This window comes from Leiobunum rupestre, chromosome 8 (assembly GCF_980474605.1).
Source record: "Leiobunum rupestre chromosome 8, qqLeiRupe1.1.hap1, whole genome shotgun sequence".
In the NCBI taxonomy this organism is placed as follows: Eukaryota; Metazoa; Arthropoda; class Arachnida; order Opiliones; family Sclerosomatidae; genus Leiobunum; species Leiobunum rupestre.
In genome coordinates, this window is record NC_143391.1 from 52,386,832 (window position 1) to 52,393,369 (window position 6,538).

The following is a 6,538-nucleotide window of genomic DNA, read 5'->3' on the forward strand; positions in this document are numbered from 1 at the left end:
CGAATTAATTTCAACTGAAAAGTTTATTTGAATTAAACTTGAAAATATCGATTTTTATTGTTTTAAAACAAATACTTTTTCAGCAATAAAATGTGTACCGTGACTATACAAAACTGAAAATTTAAATTATTGTTTTTTTAATGTCAAGTATCAATATATTTTAAAATAACTAACGTTCTTTCTACGCAATGAATTGTTTAAATTCAAATTGAATATATTAACAATTAAAATTTAAAAAAATGAAATACGGAATATCTGCTGAGAGATCGTTTTACAAGCATAGTGGATTTGAGGTCCTTTCTGGACAAATAACAGTTGCTGAATTTCGAAATAAAAATCAAAGCGAAAAATGACCCACCAGTACGCTACGTTAACAATAGTAGCTCCAAATTTGTGTGTGTGTGTGTGTGTGTGTCTTTTTTTTAAATTGACCGAAGGGTATTTTTTCGACAAGGTTTACAATCCCACCCGTGGACTTGTTTCAAAGGTGGTCACTGATTTCAAACACTGAAATGGAATTTTCAATTCTGAAAAAGTGTCTGATAGAGATTTAGATTATCAGAGGCTGAAATTCATTTCAAGAGAGCGAGATTAGAGAGGTTTGGCCAACGCCCGAAAACTTGTGGGAGTGTAAACGTACCATTGTGTGAACAGCCTGCAGTTACTTACCATTTTCTGGGATTGCCTCGAGTGAAAACACTATCATTATTTTAATTTTATTGAAGATTTAAAAAGTGCTATCTCGTTGCTAAACTTGGTAACCTTTTTTAAGGGTTTAAACGACATGCATTCAGGTAACTGACTTTAACATTCCAAAACACAGTCTCATTATAGTTCCGTGCTATTCTCAAAATTATACTCCCGTTTGGGTTCTAGATTTTTCCTTTTATATAGTTTTAAATATCCGTTAAATATCAAATCAAATCAAATCAAATTAAAAAAAGTTTATTAAAAAGGACGTTAAATTTATACATTAGAGGGCCAAGTCATCAGGCGACTTATAGCCCTCTGGTTTATGGTTCTTATTTTACACATGTTTATAAATTAATCATTTTAGGCGTTAGAACTAATCGAGGTTTATTAATTTAATTTTTGATACGTGTTATTAAAATTTGATAGTGAGTGTGCTTGGTTTTCTTTCCGTGTTGCAGCTTTTTATTACAAAATGGAAAAAAATGCTACTTCTTACATTCACCACAGCTAATCCCTTGCACCGGTTCTTCGATTTTCCTTTCACATTAAATACGATGATATCTGCAAGAAAAACAAATTTCATACGGGATTATTTTTGCTTAGACTAAAAACCTCAAACCAAGAGCAGGGTTGGTAGAAATCCTTGTCAGAAACTATTCACTATAAATTGTGAAATTTAAAACGCTTGTATTGAATTGGTGTTGTACGTTTGACGTGTAACGCACTATAAGAATATACATTGCTACGATTATGTTTGCAACAATCAATAGCATTCGTAACAATGTGTGGTATCGTAGTCTTCCGCCCTAGCCAAGGCAGCTTCTGGAATAGAGTGCTTGGTTTATTTAAAATAAATATGTTATATAGTTATTGATAAAAACATCTATGTACAAAAAACCACAACACAATGAATTTTGGTATACTTGGAAAGAATGACTATGTTGAAACGGTTCACGGCCATCATGGTAGAAATTTGCACGGGCATGATAGGAGAGGGGGGTGCAAGGAAAAAGGAATCTGACACACGCTTCAATAGCGCCTAAAAACGTTAGTGGTAAGCGAGGGGCAAACTTAATGGGATTAAATATGATTAAATGTATTGGATCGTGTTACCCGCGATAAAATTTATAATCCGATTTAATCTTATGAACTTGATTTAATTTTTTTAGATGTTTGAAGGGTCTCTTTCCCAGTACCACATAGGCGCCGAATTACAGTCGGTTAAGAGTCCATGTGTCGGGTAAGAGTCCAAAGTTTATAGACGGTAGAAATTACAATTGGCCGACTGTTCAAATAACTGTCGGTGATATACTTGTTTCGGGCCTGTTTACCGACAGTCGGCCGACCGTTGCAATAAAGGTCTCTAATAACCCCAATTAGGCTTATACAGCCGACAGTCGTTCGACTTTGGTCGAGAACATCTTATTTTTATTTTAGTTAGCTAAAGGCTTGCCGAGAGATTTACAAAGTGCCTCTCTATATTCTTAAATGTCTACAATGTTTTTTTTTCTGCTTCCCCGTGCGTAGAGTAAATTCTACGAATTGTAGCCGTCTACTGACCGAAATATAAAATAATTATTTCATAACAATCACTAGAGTAATGCTTAAACATAGGCTTAACAGACGACTGATACGCAGTGTACCCCCTTAGCAGACTCTATAACTACAGCGTCGCTGCGCCACCTAGCAGCGTGGGAAATAAGGCGGTGGCAGTGGGCAAATAACCAGTTTAAAAATTGCTCGGGGCAGTTTATTAATTAAATCGGAGGGGGATAGTTAATTCGAGGTGTTTTATATTTGTGTTAGTAATTTGTAAAATACTAAGTTATAAGTTTGTACACTTCAATTTGAATTCACCCTATTGAAAACTGTTAAAAGTTAAAACACGATATTCTAATGTATCAGACGGCGTTCACTGGTCCAAGGTTAGTAAAGTTTAGTAATAAAAGGTTGCCTCGATACGCTGTGGTTGCTAAGGGCTAAGGGTGGCTACTTCGTTGCTAACGAAAATTGTGCCGGCACTGAGATCCCATTGAAAATCAATAGGATCTCATCTGGGTGACGTCAGCAACAGACGAATTTTTGAGGGAATCTAATAATTCTTTCAAACCGTTTCTCGATTGAGACCCCATTGGTCAAGGTCCAGTTTATTTATTCTAATCCAGGGGGGTCACTTGTCCACTTTAAAAAAAAATCCTTATTTCCCACCCTGCCACCTAGTCTAGTTTCGGTTAACGAGAATAGGAAGGGATGCGAAGTAGGTGGAATGAACGCGCCAGCATCCTTGTAAGACTTGTAAATGGCGGCAAGATGACGGCCGCTACGCCAAGGGGGTCTTATCATTCTCATGTACGAAAAAATGCATATTGGCCGAACCAGGTGACATCACCTGTAACTTTGAGAAGGCTAGCATTTTCCGAACCAGTGATGTAGAAGGCTGAGTAACAGACCTAGAATCAGAAGACGCGTAAACCAAAAGCCCCTTTTCGAGACAACCTTTTCTAGTTTAAATTTTACCAACCTTGCGCTACGTGCTGACGCCATTTTTCCGAATTTTTTTCCGCCGAGAGCGCGCTAAACGTTTTACAAGGATACTGGCGCGTTCATGCCTCCTACTTCGTCTCCCTTTCTAAGTTACTATCATTCTTGGTTTCGGTATCGAATTGATTAGACGATTGTTTAAAGACTATTTCAGCGACGTAGTGACGGACCGAATATTCAGCGTTCAGGTGTGGAAGAAATAGTCACATCGCAAGAAGACTATTTTTACTTGTTCTGGATATATTTCCAACTATCCGTCTAATTGAGTTATGAAAGACAGAATATATTTATGGTTTTTTTGACCTGTTGCTAAAATAGCCACTTATAAGAATTTTTAGAAGTTTTCTAAACTTTTCATCTTTTAGGTTTCATCCGTCTGCTTCAAGGCATGCACGATTTAAGTAAGCTAGGCTCTAAGGAGTAAGAATTATATTAGTTGAGCGAGTTTCGTTATTCATTTAATCGAAATATAAAAATACTCCTGGCGTTTTTATTGTGTGTAATATTTTGCTAAATCTAACTAAAAAGGCTTAGTCTAATGGATTCATATTTTATATGAATCTGGGATTTGTAGAAACTGTTTTCTATTTGTAAAGTGTTTTATTTAACTTAAAATTCAAGTTAAAAAGAAAACCTAGAAATTAAAAGATTTTTAATGTTTTAAACTTCTAAAATGTTCAAAACAAAGTAGTGTAATTATGCTTTTCTTAGTTACTAAAGTGCTTTTACACTTGTTCTGAAAGCGTTCAAATATTAATTTGAAAATTTAAAGTGTAAGTTCCTATTGAAGTGAAAACTAGGAGAAATGTTGGAAATTTGAAAAGTATTTAAAAAAAATATAGTCCTATCTTAATGATCAATATATAGTTATATAAATTTTATAAACTATTTCTCAATATATATATTTTTAAGAAATATTGCACTGTTTAAATTCGGGATGTATTAATATAATACGTTTTTATAGGTTCATACCAGAATTATACGTCTAGAGACATCTTAATATTCCAAAGAGTTCGTGTTGGGTATGACTCCGTAACGGGGTCGGGTATGAATCCAAAACGGGGTCGGGTGGGTATCCGAAACGGGATCGTGTATGTATCCGAAACGGGTTCGTGTATGTATCCGAAACGGGGTCGATGTGAAACTAAAAAGGACTAAAATTGCATTATCTCTCATTTCGTGTAATTACAAATTTTAATTCCAAATACGAGTGAAAAGTTGAAAAATTACAATATGTAAATAACCTTGCGAAAGTTTTGGTTGATTTTAATTATTGTCTAGATTTATAGTTTCGACAGGCAAAATCTGATTGCCACAAAATTTTTGGATGGATCAGAAGGTGAATATCACATTTCGTCAAGTATAATGTTTTTGGTGTAAACGGTATCGTAATGAGTGACTCGGCAGAAGCCGACTCTAGGGCGCAAAACGATCGCCACCTTAAGTCTAAATAACGCCTCTAAAATAACATAGCTCATTAACAAATATTTCCAATAATGCAGTTTTGACGAACCATATCAGTGTCTTCCGAAAACAAAGGTTTGTCCCCAGATTTTGTATAAAATTTAAAGAGATAAACCATAGTAGTTGTTAAATAATCTATCACTATAAGTCTTAAAGTTTGTCCTTTTATTTTTTTATTTGTATGTCATGTTCCTAAGAACTCGATAACGGTTAGCTCTAGAGCTTTGAATTTTTAATTCAATGCTCAGGGCCTGATTTCCAACTAAACGCGCCTAATTCCAAATACCTGACATGGTTATTAATCTAATTCATTTTTATTTTACTCGACTTTGGACTTCGCCTCTTGGCTTCCCGTATCTAATATCCGGCTTGTTTGGCTTTCAATTTTTTTCTCGGCTTCCACTCCTTTGTTTCCCTTATCTATTTTTGGATCTATTTTTTTTTAAATGTTGCGTGGTCGCGCCGTTATTTGCTTTAAAACGTCGTCCGGTTTGTTTTCCTCTCTTGAGTTCCTTGCACCCGTCCCGAGCTTTAAAACTTTTTTAAAGGGTTAGTTTGAAGTTCGTAGAAGGGGAGTTAGTGTGAATGATAGGCACTTCGTAGAAGGGGAGGTTTAGTTTGGATTTTTAAGTAGTTCAGGACTTTTTGCTACGCGAGTTACGTGTGTTAAGTTTTTGCTACGAGGACTTTGTGTAACGCGAGTTACGTGTGTTAAGTTTTTGCTACGAGGACTTTGTGTGACGCGAGTTACGTGTGTTAAGTTTTTGCTACGAGGACTTTGTGTGACGCGAGTTACGTGTGTTAAGTTTTTGCTACGAGGACTTTGTGTGACGTGAGTTACGTGTGTTAAGTTTTTGCTACGAGGACTTTGTGTGACGCGAGTTACGTGTGTTAAGTTTTTGCTACGAGGACTTTGTGTGACGCGAGTTACGTGTGTTAAGTTTTTGCTACGAGGCCTTTTTGCTACGAGGACCTTTTGCTACTCGTGTTAAGGGTGTTGCGTTTTTGCTACCGTTTTTGCTGTGCGTGTGGCGTTTTTGCTACAGCGTTTACCTTTCTTACGTACAAATCAGATCTAATTCATTAAAACTAAGACCCCGGGCGAAGCCGGGTATTAAAGCTAGTGATTTCATAGGAATTATTTTATTCGATGGTTTTCAGAAGATGTTTCTTAAAATATTTTCATTGATCATTATCGCTTGGTTAATTAATTACCTTTGTTGGGGTTTATTTCAACGTCTTGTATATAATTGACATTTGTCGTTAGAGTTTTTACTTTGACACACACCACAATTAGTTTCTACAAGTAAAGCAATTTGAGCGACGAACAATTCATAAAACAAAATGGTGAATAAAAAGCCTGCTTCCTTAATGTTCAGCACCATGTCTCCTTTTATGCAGGCCCTATTTCTATTTGGATCTTTTAAAATGCCCTTCAAATAATTGTATTTCGAACGATCTTTATAACCTGTATTAAATCACATGTTAAAAAAAAACAATTACTTATTATGTCCTAGAATAATATTGTATCCTAAAAAATGACCTATATGAAAGACATACATCAAAGATGATTTCTTAAAAATACATTTTCCAGAACTATAAAGTGCATGCCTTTCGACTTAAAATTCGACAATAACTAGTGTAGTTAGTAGATTATAGATTATTTATTATGCTGGCGAATAAAATTCGTTTCACTTAACTTATAGGAACTTACAATTGAAAATAACCTATTTATGAGTTAAAATTTATAAGAATGACAATGTTAAGACAATTTTTGCATTTCCCCTAATGCATCTCAAGTTTTACAGGAGGTTCTATTGCCTTAAGTAATTGCCGGGGG

General features: G+C 35.3%; 1 protein-coding gene across 9 annotated transcripts in view; it reads left to right on the plus strand.

Annotated features, from left to right (window-relative positions):
- Window positions 1–262: 262 nt before the first annotated feature.
- Window positions 263–6,538, plus strand: part of LOC149933675 (uncharacterized) — a 79,815-nt gene continuing 73,539 nt past the window's right edge. For 6 of the 9 annotated variants that reach the window (XM_090156218.1, XM_090156217.1, XM_090156219.1 and 3 more), the window contains exons 1-2: window positions 263–794; window positions 1,863–1,933. The gene's annotated coding sequence lies outside the window, so the exon portion shown is untranslated. The remainder of the gene's footprint in view (window positions 795–1,862; window positions 1,934–6,538) is intronic. The other 3 variants (XM_090156209.1, XM_090156210.1, XM_090156206.1) reach the window with 2 other exon arrangements.